Genomic DNA, 16,597 nt, shown 5'->3' on the forward strand with positions numbered 1-16,597 from the left:
CATGTGAGATTGAAAATTAAATTTATGGGGCCCTAAGCTGTGTGGAGCTATGTTTTTAAGAGGAGAGCAATTCTACCTAATAGTTGCTTTAGGAATAAGCTGGCAGAATGAGGAAAACCCAAAAATGTCAGTTAGTAAGAGAAGATGGTATCAGAATTTTTCTTAGGTAAGTATAGGGAGGAAATCTGGGAATGCTGTTATCTATAGCCCTGAAAAACCACAGCCTCAAGAAACTGGAGTCAAAGACACATACAACCTGGGCCCTAGAAACAGCCTGTGGCTCAGACAGGTTCCTCCCTGCCACTGGCCTCAGTGGTGGCGGGGGCCACTGAGAACTGCCCTCCCAGCAGAAGCCTGGTGATGTTTCACACACGTTCCACACTGCAGCCTGCACTTTTGTCACAAGTGGGATTCCGTTCTGTGTGGTGTGAACACAAAGTTAGAAACAAGGTAGTTGTCCTTGGGCCTGCCTTTGGCTTTCAGTCCTTGAACAAGTAGGTACCTGTTGTTGCTAAGGAAGTTTGTTTAGTTCTTGCTGTCCTTGCTGTTGGATGGCATCCCACTGTTGTTCTGGGCAGCCCTCTGCTGAGGGACCCACCGCCGAGGCACTGGTCTGCCCAGCCCTTAGCACAGGGCAAGGAGGGTCTCCCATTGCCAGGCCACAGCTGTGCATTGAGGCATGGTCTCTGTGCTCCCTTAGGAGCTACAGACCCTGTCCATCAGGGTCAGCTTGTTGCTGCTTTGAAGTTTTCAGACACAACGATGGTGAGCAGAGCTGTCTGCTGCCATGGTCAGAAGGAGGCCCATGCTTGTGGTCACTTCCTTCGGTCCTCATGGTTAGCTTCAGTCTCTGCTGGAACTCTTGGCACGCAGAAAGAATTTTTGTTTCCCTGTGGTGATTTTAGTCTGGATACTCAGAGCCTCAGAGTCCACTGAAGTAACTTGCATGTGAGGTCTTCATATGCAAGTTGGTAATTCTCCTCTTCCAGTGTCAACTGGAAATTGAAAGGAAATTAATTTTTAGTTTTCTTGGACAAACTGTACCTCTAACCTGACATATTGGTATAGGAAATTGGGTTTTAAGAGAAACAAATGTAAGGCGCTCTGTAAAATAGCCTCATGATTTTTCGTATTTGCTTCTTATCGCTTTAACTGAGACCGGGTTCATTACGATGTTCCTTTGAAGTTGGCCACAGTGAATATTCTAACCAATTCAGGAAATTTATCGGAAATCATTGTTTTTGCTATAATTCCTTGACCTTCAGATTTTCAAGTTAATGTTGCCTCAGGGGACTCTCAGATCTTTAATGGACTTTGTCACCTCCCTGAGTGTGAGACTTAGACAGAATCTGGAGTACTTACCATAATCCTGGACGTTATTTACTGGACTCAGGAAATCCTTTGAGGGAATATAAAAATATGCCCCTATAATGAAAGTTGCTACTGCACAAAGTTGCTTATTCAAAGCAGTGTGATGAAGCGATTTGTGAAATTAGGCTATCTGTGTTCAAACCTGTTTTATACCTAGGACTGTGATAACATTAGGCAAGTTACTTAACTTCTTCGAGTTTCTGTTTCCTCATTTGTGAGACGAGATGATGTCTACTTTGCATGGTGGTTGTGAGGTTAAAGTAGGAATGACATGCCTGATAGGATGGCGGCTGCGAATAGCTGCTCTACCACTGTCGTCCCTTCCACCCTTCCTTTCCCCATGAGCAGCTGCAAGTGTCTCATTGGAAACCTTGTGGAGTTGCTTTGGCTTATCAGTTGCTCTAATGCCTCTGCTTAGATGGCCCGGGAGGCAGTGAGGATGCAGGAGGAGAGGTGATACGTAAACCTGGAAGTGCCTCATTTGTTGTTGTGTTAAACTGGGCTCTGATCTATATGTTTAGGTTCTGACTGTGAGAAGTACTGTGAGGTCTGTTTCATGTGATGAGTACGTGTGACACGTGCTGGAGGAAGAGGACAGGAAACACTGATGTCAGGCAGACTTTCAGGTCCCCTCTGACTTCTGACTCTAGGTGAATTAACACTGCAGAGAAACCATGACGAAGTGTCTTCAGGGGATGAAGAGGACTCACATTACAGGAAATTGGTCACTGTGTTTCCCCCAAAATAAGACCGAATCTTATATTAATTTTTGCTCCAAAAGACACATTCGGGCTTCCGTTCAGGGGATGTCATCCTGAAAAATCATGCTAGGGCTTATTTTCTGGTTAGCTCTTATTTTCTGGGAAACATGGTAGTTTCTTTCTAGTTAGACCTACCACTGTTTAAGATGAGGTGACCTCTTACCAGGAATCACGACTGCATTCAACTGTAATACACTTTTATTTTTTAATTCCCCACATTGGGGGAGAGGGGGTCGTAAAATCCCATGAGTGTATGGATATTACCCGGAGACACAAGACTTGGAGTTTGGGTTTGCAGGGGACAAGGGAGCATTGAGATGATAGAGAACAAAGCACACCCACACACAGAAAGCACGCAGATTAAGTGTTGCAGTTTTTCCTTTAATTCCTAGTAGCCAGGGGCATGCCAACGATGGCTTTGGAGAGCTTTATCCCTCCCTCAAAGACTCCACGGCCCCCTTGCCTGCATCTTCCATCAGCCTTCAAGTAAGTGTCCCTCCCAAGTAAAGCCACTGAAATCTCAGGGCTAGTTGCTCACCACGCACCACATCCTGCCCCTAGACCTTCCTGTGGGGACACTTCTGGAAGTATCAGTGCTAAGACCTTCCTGTGGGGACACTTCTGGAAGTATCAGTGCTAAGACCTTCCTGTGGGGACACTTCTGGAAGTATCAGTGCTAAGACCTTCCTGTGGGGACTCTTCTGGAAGTATCAGTGCTAAGACTGTTCCCGTGCAAAACCAGCCTTCTTCCCGATGTAGAATGGCATGGGGCAGTCACGCTTCAGTGTTGCCTGTCCTGTTACTCTTTATGCACCAGCTCTTCCAGTCGCACTCAGCAGCCTGTCCCCTGTGTAAATGGTGGCTCCTTCCGAGTCCTTCCGAGTGGCACTCAGCGGCCTGTCCCCTGTGTAAATGTGTGGCTCAGTGTCCTCAGGTTCTCTGCTCTGACACACAGGCTGCCTCGTCACCTCTTCGTCAGAGCTCCCCTTTTTGGTCTAGTTTTATTTTTCATATTAGCCAATGGAGCTTTTAACCACTCGTAGGTATTTTAACATTTTTAAATTGTGAAATATAGACTATAACAAAAGAACATGTAAACATTATACTAAGTCAAAGAGACCAGTCATAGAAGACGGCATATTATATGATCCCATTTATATGAAATGTCCAAAATAGGGAAACCTATAGAGACAGAAAGTCAATTTGTGGCTGTTTAGGGCTGGGGGGAGGATGAGGGCTGGGGGCTGATAATTAAAGGGTATAAGGATTCTTTCTGAGGTGATGACAGTGTTCCAAAATGGTGACATATGGTGACAGTCACATATATCTGCGACTATACTAAAAACCACTGAATCACTTCGTGAGTGATTTGTATGGTATGTGAATTATATCGGTAAAGCTGTTAAAAATGAAGGCAAAATAAAGCTGTTTTATGATAAATGAGAAAACTTACATAATTTAATGGACAATAATCAAATGAACGCCCATGTCCTCACCAACCAGAACCAAGCAGAACACTACACAACCCAGTGGTATCCAGTTTCCCTCCGCTCCTGCCATAGATAGGACTGTCCTACATGTTGTATTTAAGGCAGGGGTGTCTGTATCTATCCCTGAGCTAAGGATAGTTTACTTCTACCCACTGAGGAATTTGCACACATGGATTCATACGGTACCAACCTGCGACTTGCTTCTTTAAGCACTGTGGTTTAAGATCTATGTAGCAGTTCATTGATTATTCACACTCACTGATGCATATAATTCCATCGCATGCATGCAACACAATTCACACACCTACTCTACCACACGGCAGTTGACTCATCTGCAGTTTGGGCTTATTATGGTCACTGCTGACATAAACATAATTGCATTTATCTCCTTGTGCACAAATGCAAGATTTCTCTAAAAATATCCTTAGTAGCAGAATTGCTAGGCTGTAGAGTCATGCATCATTGATAGATAACACCAAACAATTTTTTTCAAGGAGGTGTACCAGTTACACTTCCAGCGGCATGGGCGAGAGTTATTGATGGTCCACATCTTCACTAACACTTGATATTCTCCGTCTTAATGATTTTTGCCAATGTAGTGGGTATGAAATGGTATCTCAGCATGTGTAGTACTGTGTTTCCCGAAAATAAGACCTAGCCGGACCATCATCTCTAATGCGTCTTTTGGAGCAAAAGTTAATGTAAGACCTGGTCTTTTTTTAATATAATATAAGACCATGTATAATATAATATAATATAATATAATATAATATAATATAATATAATATAATATAATACTGGGTCTTACATAATATAGTATGATATTAAATCAGGTCTTATATTAATTTTTACTCCAAAAAACGCATTAGAGCTGATGGTCCAGCTAGGTCTTATTTTCGGGGAATCACGGTATGTTCCTGACTGTCAATGAAGTTGAACATCTTTTGTATGATTTTCCTGTGTTAGTTAGCATTTGCTGCATAACAAACATCTCCAGAATTTAGAAGCTTCAAGTAACATGAATTTTATTTAGGTGACAATTCTGAGTTTTCGTTGGGATTACTGGGACAGCAGGGGTTGCTGGGGCCCCTCCCCGCATAGTTTTTCTATCTTCCAGAAAGCTAACCTGGGCTTCTTCGTTGGTGGACTAAGGGTTCCAATAAGCAGCAAGAGAAGGCATTTGCCAGTGTGTAAGCACCTTTTAAACTTCTACTTGCATCATAGTGTTGCTGTCTCATTGGCCAAAGCAAGTCATATGGCCACCAAGGCGAGGGTTAAGTGTGGAACAGAACTTTCTGAAGGCCTGGATGCAGGCAGACGTGAACCAATGGGAGGCCATTACTGTACAGCCTACCACAACAGAAATCCCTGTTTTTCTTCTGCGTTTCTGGTCTTTTATATTGATTGGTAGGAGTTCTTTAAATAGTCTGGATACTAGTTCTTTGATACTTATGTATATTGATTATGGATCAACAAACGTTCTTAATTTTGACAAATGAGGTCAACAAAATAGTTAGAATAATGATATGTTTTCTGGGCTAACTTTAGAAAACTTTACAGTGTAAAACAAATACAGAAAACTATCTCAAAGGAGAAACTTGATGCAAACTACTAAAACTTACCAAATTTAACTTCTGCATTTGACGTAATTTAATAATTGGCTATTTTTACAAAAAGTGCCTACAGAGATACTTAGGATTTTCAGGAATTTTGAAGCTCATGATAAAAACCAACTCAGTGTTGATTAGGTAAGAAAAAACTTGGACCAGTAACGGAGTGAATTCAAATAAGTGCAATTCTTTTAAAATTCTCTTTTTAAAATTTCTAAGTTCACCTTGCTCATTTAGGAATATATGTTGTATTCTGCACAACTTGGTTTTCTTCATAAAATTATCTTTTAATATAGAATTTTAGACACTTAGAAAAATATGAAGTTTCTAATGTTTTAAAAAATACATTGAGATCTAAGAGGATGAATATTAAAGTTTAGGTTTGACTTCCCTTCCATTTGTTCTTAAATAGGCAAAAATACTACCTCCCCCTACGCCAAGCAAGATAACTACCGTGTTTCCCCGAAAATAAGGGGGAATATAAGACCAGGTCTTATATTAATTTTTGCTCCAAAAGACGCATTAAGCCTTATGTTTAGGAGATGTCATCCTGAAACATCATGCTAGGGCTTCTTTTCCGGTTAGGTCTTATTTTCGGGGAAACACGGTATTTCAATGTTATAATTAAAAAGGATGTTTGGACTTAATCTAGCAATTTTATAGTGTCCAACAGCAGCAGAGCTTATTTCTTCAGAGGGGTATCTGAGTGCAAACTCTCCAAATTTACTGAACTTAATGTTTACATCTAAAATGATTTGTTCATGTTCATTTTTGGAACTTCCACCGTGCTGCTGCGTCTTCTTGCAAGGCTTCAGTTTTAACTTCTTTGTAGGATGATGACCAGCTGTCCCAGTCTGCTCGGGATGGAGCAGTTTTGTGGAGACACAAGCGCTAAAACTGGGAGCATGTTAGGTGAACCAGAACGAGTTGGTTACCCTCTTCTTCAGGAATTTCAAAAAACAAAACTTGTTCGTCCCAATTTATAGTCATGTCTCTAGTCTTTAAATTTGCTTCACTTTTTTGATTGATTTGTTGCTGGACACAGATTGTTTCCATTGGTGGAGGAGTGTTTAGTAAACAAGAGGCCCAGGATTGTTTCTTTCAAGATGGTTTCAGGAGGGCAGCTGCTTCCTGCTTTCCCAGGCAGGCTGCTGAAGACATTCCTTGTTGCCCAACACCAACACGTCCCAAACTTCTAATCCAGGCAACACAGTAGTATTACTTACGTCCCTGGTTTTCATGTTAGGTCTAAGATTTTGATCTAGCATGTTCTGATTCTTCTCATTTATTTAATAGCCTCTTGGTATAGATTGTATGTAGGTTTTGATAAATATTGGTTGTATCTGGGTCATTTGGAAAGGAATTTGACTATCTGGAAAACAGAATATAGAACAAGTGATTATTAAACCACCAGGCCAGTGGACATCATGATTTCTCTTTGATTTAGATGCAAATATTGCCATGTAGTTTGACATATAAAGATTTATAATGCATAATTTAAGAAAACAATTATTCAAGAAGCAGAGACCTTCAGGAAGTGCTATATGAGCATTTTTTCTTACACTACATTTTCTTCATCACCCTGGAATTACTGTGTTTCAGAGGCACTTTATCTCGGAGCAGTTGGTGACAGGGAGGAGAATCTGAGTGATAGTAAAATGTCATGATTTCTGTGCTTGTTGTCACTGCCTACAGAAGAAGAATTTTTTCTTGGTTTGGTTCCTTTCACTTTTGCCACATGGAGGCTTCAGACAGGTACACGTGGAGGGAGCCATGTGGCATAATGGGGCTCCCCTTGACATACAAGCTCCCTGAGCCCCAGTTCCAAGTCCACACCCTTCTGGGAATGGCAGAGCAGCCCAGATTCAAATGGTGGCAGAGCAGGTGGAATTGGCAGTGGTGGGCTAGGGGTCAGGGAAGGACCATGGTGGAGAGGGTGTTAGCCTCTGAACCTGCCACACCTGGGTTATGGTCCCAGCCCTATGCTGTCGTGGACAAACTGCTCAACCTCCGTGGAGCTCGGTGTTTTCATCTATAAAGTGGGCATGGGGATGTTTTTCATTTAAAGTGCTGACCTCCAAGGAGGTGTTTGTGGATGACAGCTGATGTGTTACCTAGGGCCAAGAGAAGCGCATAGAAAAAGCTGCCTGCAGCCATCCATGGGGTGAAGAGTAGACTTTTGATCCTGTACTGTAATCTCATCCAACCATCTAGGTGAAAGAACAAACTTAAGCTTCAGATAACTGTACAGTGTCTAAACAAAGTGCATCAGTACATGCTCCAAAGGGAGGGGGCTTTAGTTTCCTCTGCTACAGAGAATATTGAAGGTAAATGGACTAGGCCAGATGGCAGGACACCTGCCCAGCCCAGTCTGTCTGGTTCTGTGATAGGAAGTCCCTTCTGTGAATGAACCCATGGGTGGTGTGCTTAAGGGCCTTCCTTACCGGTAGGAGTACCCCTGTTCTGGATTGGAAAGCATGGCCCTTCCTTTAGAGGAGGAAGGAGGGCAGCAGCCGAGGGCTGCCTGAAATGCCCTACATGTGTCACCCTTTCTGTCAAGCCCCACTGATGCCGTGTGGCCTGGTACAGTGAGCTAGTCAGTATCCCACGCTATAGGCCTGTGACATTTTCTGCTCTGTTATCCACATCTGGTTTAGTTGAGCCCAGGTAGAGCACAGGTAGCAGCCTTCCATTCATAATGACGTAGACATAAAGAGAGAAACTCTCAGCTGATGGCTTTTCCTGTCATATAAACAGAGCACTGATGATGGGGTGATTGTCCCCTCTCTGGGGCCCTGGGAAGCTGCCCTCTTCATATTGTGCTGGCCCACGGCAGGGGCGCTAATCAGTCATGAAGACTGCATTTTGTTTGTGTGCTGCCTGCCGGAGGGCAAAGACAACGCAAGTGATGATGGTCAAGGAAGGGGCGCATCCCGGCTTTGAAAATATCAGACGCTCTGAAAGTGGTTTTTGTGAGATGCCCTCAGCTGACCAACATGCGTGCATGCCTCGCTGCCCTGTGTGTCCCTTCTGCAGTACCCAGGTACCTCCTAGCTACAGCAGCCACTGGAAAGCCATAAAACACCAACAGATGTGTGCGTGGGGCGGCAAGAAGCCTTACCTGCTCTTTGGTCATCGTGTACTCTGGTTGTGACTGTGTGATGACAGTGTGGTGCGCCCCTTTGAGGAGCAGGTTGAGGTTAGGACCCTGCTAGGTGGGCAGCAAGCCCCTCTGCACCCGCCTTTGCTCATCACACACAGTGGGATCCTCGAGCTTCCTTCTTTCCCGTTCTGTGTGGAGACACAGGCTGCCCAGGCTGGCTGTGTAGATGGGTATGTCATGCACAGATGGAGAGGGGGTGTCTGTTCATTCAGCCTGGAATCAAGAAAGTCACGCTTATGCTGTTTGGCTTCATTGACTTAAATCCATGCCACTTCATGCTGACCTTTGCGGCCCAGGAAACCGGGATGAAGAAGGGTGTAGCCCCACTTTGAGCTGGGTGATGACAGAGCAAGGAAAATACATCTCATTGGACAGGGTGGATTCTCCATCCGGAGCCCAGGACCAGCTTCCATGTGGCAGGCACAGCGCGGGCCTGGGTAATGAATGACACTCCTGGAAATACTGAGGGGGTGCATTCAGGAAGGGGCCTGGGGGCCTGCATCCTGCCCCACAGTGACCCTGCACAGATGTCTTCTGGGGTAGCCCACGTGACATTCAAGGAAGCCAGAGAGCACCTGGGGTCTCTGAATCTCTCTGTCTGGGACAGGTGTGGAACACGTTGCCAAGCTGTCTGAGGGCCAGGGGCTGCTGGAGAGTGAGTGCTAGTGAAGCTATGGGTGGGGCTGATGTTCCAGGTCCATCTGTCACCCCTATGTGGGAGCAGCAGTGAGAGCTTCTGGTCTGCGGTGAGAACTAGTGACCACCCCCCTCAGACACTTTGCCCAGCATCTGAATGTCCCCATAGCATTGCTTCTCTGCATCTTTAGACCCCTCCGTGGGGCAGGCTTCTACAGGAAGGGAAGAAGCCCAGTAAGAACCCAGGCACAGTGTTCAGTGGACGGGAACAGGGACTCAACAGAGCTAAGATGCTGTGTCTCCCTTGAGAGTGCTGCAGGATAAGAAATAAAACAAAACTGAACCTTAAGCTCTGATCATTCCATCTGTAAATTCTCTCTGTCCAGCCACACTACACATATTTTGTAAGTATCTCCCCCTCTGTTGAGAACTCACAGCACTTAACTAATGGGATAATTCAACTTGCCAATGAAAATATATAACCTTGCAACATCTGTACTGTTTACACCATAACAACTTACGTTCTCTTGTTTATGTCCTATTGCTTCCCTTGATTTTAATTAGAAGGCAGAGAGCCTGTTGCCCTCTGCATGTTGAAATCCCCCCAAAACGACTGCGATTATCATTGCACTGCCTGGATATTGCCTAGAGAGGATGACAAATCTCGCCTTTATGAACGTGCATGCTATTTTCTGCATTTTATTAGTTACTAGTCTTGTTGAATTGGTGCGAAAGGTAAGCATTTTTAGGTCTTCGTCATGGACTCATCTAGTGTTTGGGAACTGGGAGCACCATGGAGGCCAGCTACGCCATCCCTTCCCTTACAGTGGAGAAACTGAGGCCCCAGAGGGCCACCTAGACTGCCCTTTCTTTGTTAAATGTCTCTCCACTCTGCTGACACAAGGTACATTCTGATGCATTAAATATCATGTGTATTAAAAATCCTTCAATGGATATGCAGCATTTTACTTTATTAGATCAGGAGGAAAGGCCATAGGGTGCTACAAAATCAGGTCCCCCAGCAGGTGAAAGTGTGGCCAGAGCCAGAAGAGGCCAGGTGATGAGCTGCTCTGACAGGCTATGAACGCACAAGCCCACAAGAGCTTCTGGGCCTTGGTGCAGGAAAGCCTGGGAGACCATTACTGTGGAGCTGGGGGTCTTTCCCATTAGATTACAGTTGCATTTTTCTAAAGAAGTATTATTTAAAGAAGACCATCATTAAGATTCTGCATTTAGGTATCCGAGGCTTGGAAAGCTTGCTGAGAAACCATTTGGCTAATTGGTTTTGTAAATGGGGGAGATAATGTCTCAGGTGACCGTAATTCAAATGCACCAGACAGACATAATGAGAACCAGGAACTCCTCACAGCACACAGGTCAGTCCAGCCTGACTGCAGAGGCTTGGAGGTCACCGCCCTCAAACCCTGCCTTCTGAGGCTCTGCTGGCCTCTCATGGTGCCCTGGGGGACCTGAGGGCCCAGAGGGCAGCTTTCAAGGGCCCCGCTCTCTGCAAACAGGTAAACCTGCCCAGGCCCTTCCCTTGCAAGCTGGGATCAGAGGCTGACTCATGCTTTGTGCCCTCAGATTTGTAAAAAGTAATTAAAGAACTGGAATATGGAGACTTTCAAAACAGCTTCTGTGGGTAGGGTGCTGGAGAATGGACAGATTCATTCTCTATGTCTTTTCCATTTGCTCGGGATTTTCACTACCTCAGCAAAGCTGATAGATGAAAGTATTCATTCTCCCAGGGAAGCTTCTCAGGGAGGAGATAGCATTAGAGAGGCTTGAGAGGTGACATGTCGGTTCCTGACTGGGAGCATTCAGAAGCTTCATGTGATCTGTGAGTGCTCCCTGGTCACCTCGGCACAGTCCATCCCCCGATGCTGTCAGTGCTCCCTGGTCACCTCGGCACAGTCTATCCCCTGATGCTGTCAGTGCTCCCTGGTCACCTCGGCACAGTCCATCCCCCGATGCTGTGAGTGCTCCCTGGTCACCTCGGCACAGTCCATTCCCCGATGCTGCGAGTGCTCCTCGGTCACCTTGGCACAGTCCATCCCCCGATGCTGTGAGTGCTCCCCGGTCACCTTGGCACAGTCCATCCCCCGATGCTATGAGTGCTCCCCGGTCACCTTGGCACAGTCCATCCCCCGATGCTGTCAGTGCTCCCCGGTCACCTCGGCACAGTCCATCCCCCGATGCTGTCAGTGCTCCCTGGTCACCTCGGCACAGTCCATCCCCCGATGCTGTGAGTGATCCCTGGTCACCTTAACACACTCCATCCCCCGACTCTCAGGGCTCCCTGGTCACCTCGGCACAGTCCATCCCCCGATGCTATGAGTGCTCCCTGGTCACCTCGGCACAGTCCATCCCCCGATGCTATGAGTGCTCCCTGGTCACCTCGGCACTGTCCATCCCTTGACTCTCAGGGCTCCCTGGTCACCTCGGCACAGTCCATCCCCCGATGCTGTCAGTGCTCCCCGTCCACCCTGACATGTGCTTCCCGAGGTCTGTGAGGGCTCCCAGTGTACGGTGTATGGTCCCCCTGTGTCCTGCTAGCAATCAGCCAGGTATTAACATTGAGCCTTGTAGCCTGTGCCTTGTAATAGCAGAGATAACCCCGCACTGGACAGAGTGGGATTGCATGACTGACTACTTGGGTGCTTCCTCTGTGAAATGAGGCCAGGGGACTGGCGTGGGGTCCCCGAAAGCCCAGGTCCCATTAAAAGCAGTAAGGCCCCTTTGTCCCCGATTATGCGGGCAGTGCAAGGGGGCCTGCGTTTGCCTCAGGGGGGCAGCTAACCCTAGAACAGCACTTCTTTGCAGTGGTAGAATTGGTAGCCACAGCTTACTTGATGACAGTTGGGGGCTCTGGGGAGCAGTAGTAGGGGTCTTATTAATAAAAATGACAGGTATTTACTACAGGCATGGATACATAAAAGCTCTGTACATGGGACTGGGGGAGAAGCAGTGAGGAATACGAGTGGTGGACGGCAGGAGTGGAAATCTCTGAGCTGGCTCACTGAGGTTCCTCCAGCTCCACATATGCTCAGTACTGAAATATGTCTGGGATTGGAAGGAAGTGGGAACGAACTGCTGAGTTCTGGAGAAATTCTTAAGGTGTGGAAGTTTGCTTGTGGCTGTGTGCGTGGGTCACAGGAGATCCGCTCGGTGCATCGGGCCGGATGCTGCCTGAAGCAGGAGAATCCTCTGATAGAAAGAGACTTGTTCCCATCTGGAGGATGCGACCGGGGACACCTACATTGGGAAATGCTTGCTCAGAAGCATCTCGAATGTGCCCTTCCTCCCTACTTCCAGCTCTCGTCACTTACCCAGATCGAGTGAGGCTCTTAAACCCGTGCTGAGACTGGGGGTCCTGTGTACCTGGCACCGCAGGAAGAGCTTTGCTCCAGGTGGGCTCAAGCGCAGCTTGCGCGCCCTTCACCCTCACAAAGGCCGCTCAGGAGCCAGCGCAGAAACAGACGCAGAAGGCGTTTGTGTCAGGCCTTCCCTTCCATTGGTCACTGAGGGATATATGGGTAGCTCTAGTGACATGGCTCCAAATGCCTCCTTAACAACGTACGCAATGTGGACACCGAAAGTAAAATGGATGACTACATCATGGATTATTCCATTAAAAAATAACAAGAAAGAAGAGAGAGTGTGTGCACGTGAGTGAGAGCCCCAGAGAGATTTGTCCCACATTATTTAATCACCCTCCCAACATGCAGAGCTAAAGACCAGTACCACAGGTAGTGCTCCGCAGGGGTGATTTATGTCCACTGAGCAGTCAAGGTTGTTATCTGTGAGGCAATTTATTTACAGATGTGAATAAGCAGCAACTTTTGATTCATAAAACTGCAAACTATTTATAAAACTTAAAAAGAAAATACCTGAAGTCGGACATGAATAAAGGCATCCGTATTTTTCCCAGTTTTATTGAGATATAATAGACGTATAACATTGTATAAGTTTAAAGTGTACAACATAATGATTTGATATATATATATATATATATATATATACACATGTATACATATATACACACACATATATATATATATGATCACCACTAAAAGTTTAGTTAACATCCGTCACCTCACAGTTAGAAAAATTTTTTCCCCTTGTGGTGAGAACTTTTAAGATCTACTCTCTTAGCAATAGCATCAATCAATATAGAAATACATTATTAATAAAGCACCTGGAATTCCTCCTGTCTCTGATGAGGTTCTCTCACTAGATGACAGGAATCAGCCAGGAAGCTGGTTGCACTGGAGTCCCTTCCTATTGGTGATTTTCCCTGTATGTGCTGAGATTTGTCATGTGTTTTTAGGAATCTCCCTGCCTCCAAATAGGAAATACATGTCAAGGCAAACAAAGGAACCAGACAGAGCTTCCTGTCAGATTTGGGAGTGGGGGGGTCACCCATTAGGGAAGAGGGCAGGTTCCAAACACAAGCCACAAGCGTGAGCAGCTTAAAGAAAACCCAAACAAACCCAAAAGATAAAAACTGTCGGCTTGTAAAAATTCTGAGTGTACCAGACAGAGGAAGAAACAGATGCCGAGAGAGAGAGAGAGGGAGAGAGAGGGGGGGGGAGGTTACCACTGTCCCCATCCTGAAAAAAACCTCGTTCCTGGGCTTCTTTTTATAAAGACAAAAAAGTACTGGGAGAGAAGACACAAACTGGACTCTCCTTGGCTTATTTTTTCCTGCACCTGGATCATAATTTCTTTTACTTTCTACTCAAATTTTTGTCGCCATTTATGGAATGTTTAGTATATGCCTGACACTCTTCTGAGTATTAGTTAATCTAACTCTGTCACTCTTCACTGCATTTCTCCCACATCAAATATCCAACTAGTGAACGTGCAGAAGCAGGAGAGCCAGAGCCGAGAAAGGGCAGGCGCTTATCTTTCCTGAATGTTTGCTAGTGATCAAGGTGTGTTGACCCGAAATGGAAAAGCAACAGGAAGCCAGGAATGAGCTGCTCCAGAAAAGTCTAGCCCCAATCCCTGAGGTCTTGCTACGTTGCTTATGTGGTAGTGTAGACTTCTCTGAATTTTAGATACTTTCCTCAGAGACTTAACCCCTCTCATGGGGAACCTAAATAGATGTGCAAAGAAAACTTAAAACAATAGAATCAAAAATGTAGAGTAAAACATTTAGCATTTGGTTGTTTGGAATAAGAGTTTGAACAAATTGATTTGGACTAGATGGCTTGTCCCTTTCCCTGAAATCAACTGAAGATTTTGCTACCAGGCTACACAAAAGCAGCAGGAAGACAGTTCTGTGGATACCGTCAAACTTGATTATAAGCTGGTATCCAAATCATAACTGTGCCATCCCAGCCAGGACTCCCTGCAGGGTGGGGCCCTGAGTGGGGGCTGCATCATGGGGCTGCACTGGGGCTTTCGTGACAAGTTCAACCCCACTGGTGACTCACTGCCGTTTTGCACAGCAAATTCTGTGTGACCTCATTGGACTTCTGAAACCCAAGATGAAGTTTACCATCCTTAAAATGTTGTGCAAATCTGAACTGAATATATTTATCCTGTAACTTGATTGTTGAAAATGGCTAGAATCATCCAGAGGAGGAACTGAAATTCTAATCACTACCCACGTACGTTCTCAGCCCTGATTCTCTTTCTCACGTGTTCTCTCAGGATGCTGATTGATACTTTTCAAATTGTGGGGCCTTCGGGCTGAATGACCTTGTGATGTCCTGACCCATGGTCAGTGTCATGGCCAGGGCCCCCTGCCACCCACCAGCCAGGAGAGCCCATCTGTCTCATGTCTCAGGCCAGCTGTCTGGACTAGCACAGGTAGCTCTACCTGGTCTGAGGGGTAAAGCTTACCTGAGGTTCAAATCCCCTGGGTCTCCCCAGCTGATTGTCTGCTAGTCTTTTTCCTAGTAAGCAGATACTTGCTTTTCCAGACCAAATCTCTGACAGTTGCTGAACCAGGAACCGTTTCTTGGAGCTGGTGGCTCCATGTTCCTATAAGGAACACACCTCTGAAAAGCAAGAGCTTCTGAAGAATGGAGCCCAGGAGCAATGGAACAAAAGTGGATTGTGCCCAGACTCCCCAGAGGTCCTGCTGGCACAGTCAAGCTGTCTTGCAGCTGTGTTAGGTGGTGTGGGGGCGCCTGGAGGCCCTCCTGGCCTGCCTACCCCTGGTCTCTGGTGATGGCGTTTTTGTTTGTTTTCTTTTAGTGACGATGTCTCTTTGGCTGGAAAGGAGCTTTTTTTCCCTTGAAAATCCTGCCTTAAGTGAAAAAATAGCACCTGCTCTTAGACCCAAAAGCTCTGTTGACCCCCTGCTGTGGATGTGTGGGTGGGGGGACCTCCTGCAGTTACAGAACTCCCTGGGGAGGATGAATGAGAAGATCACGAACTCAGTAAAAGTAACTCTAAATGCTGTGGTGCGTGCCGTGCTTTCGGGTTTTGCATTCAGTGTTTGGGGACGTGCTTTCTTCCACTGGCAAATGCTCTTTGATGTCTCCTAAGTCAGGACATATGTACCTTCAGAGTGAAGAAATCACAAAGGGCCCATTTGTTCACTATTAGGCTCCTGGAAAAATGAAAAGAAGGAAAAGAAAATGATTGCTTTTTAAAAATTGGTTTAATTTTACCAGTGGAATAGAGATCAATATGGTGTCCAAGAGAAGTTGTTTACTGAGTATTTAGGGTTGAAGGATTATTAGTTCTTGGTGACTTCCTGCGTGACTTAGGACAAATTTTAAAATCTCCTGTATGAGAACTGAAGGCACTACCCTTTAACTAGCAAGATCATATAGGCCTGTTCTGAAGATTATTCCATGCTTGTTTTTACTCACTGCCAGTTGTTGGCTGAGGGAAGGCCAGGCACATGTGTGCCTGTTGACAGCCTGGGCGGTGGGCCCGGAGCTCTCGAGGTAGAGCCTTTCCTTGGCCTGTCTGGGAGGAGTGTGTTTCTTGGGCAACCAGGTGCTATCAATAATGGAAGGTCTTGAACCACAGATGTGTGGAGGAGCAAGATCATAAAGGGGACGTATGGATCCATGTTTACCCCCAAGAGGGACATAGGTGGATGAAAAACAGAAAGGTAGACACTGAGAGCCTGCAGGATATGCCATTAGGAGAATAGGTTAGTGCGGCCCCACTCATTCATGTGCTCAGTGCATGCATGCAAGGTGCCAGATATCGGGCACATGCTGGGCATTTGGTGGTTGGGCAGGCACAGCTCCCTACTCCCCTGGAGCTTCTGGTTTCATGACGATGACAAACATTAAACACATTAGACAAAGACATGCAACATATGCAACGCATGCATATCTGTTATGTTGCAGAGTAAGGTGTCACATTTAGAGTCTTAGATTTCTTCGCTCTCATGACAGGGGAATGGGGGTTGTGACTTAAATTCAGAAAGCACTGCTCGAGACGAGGCTCAACATAAATACTATTGCTAATAGATGAGTTGCTTGCTGTGTTATGAAAAAGGTAGCCTACTAATGAAAAGTCTGGGCTCTGGAGTGGGGGGGTTGTGTTGGAGACTCTCTGGCTATATGATTTTCAGCATAGAAATGGGAA

At 45.8% G+C, this 16,597-nt stretch overlaps 1 protein-coding gene across 1 annotated transcript in view; it reads left to right on the forward strand.

Moving 5' to 3' along the window:
- The window catches only part of SH3RF3 (SH3 domain containing ring finger 3), a 353,595-nt gene that overhangs the window by 111,734 nt on the left and 225,264 nt on the right, over nucleotides 1-16,597 (forward strand). The window lies entirely within an intron of this gene.

This window comes from Rhinolophus hipposideros (assembly GCF_964194185.1).
Source record: "Rhinolophus hipposideros genome assembly, chromosome: 12".
In the NCBI taxonomy this organism is placed as follows: Eukaryota; Metazoa; Chordata; class Mammalia; order Chiroptera; family Rhinolophidae; genus Rhinolophus; species Rhinolophus hipposideros.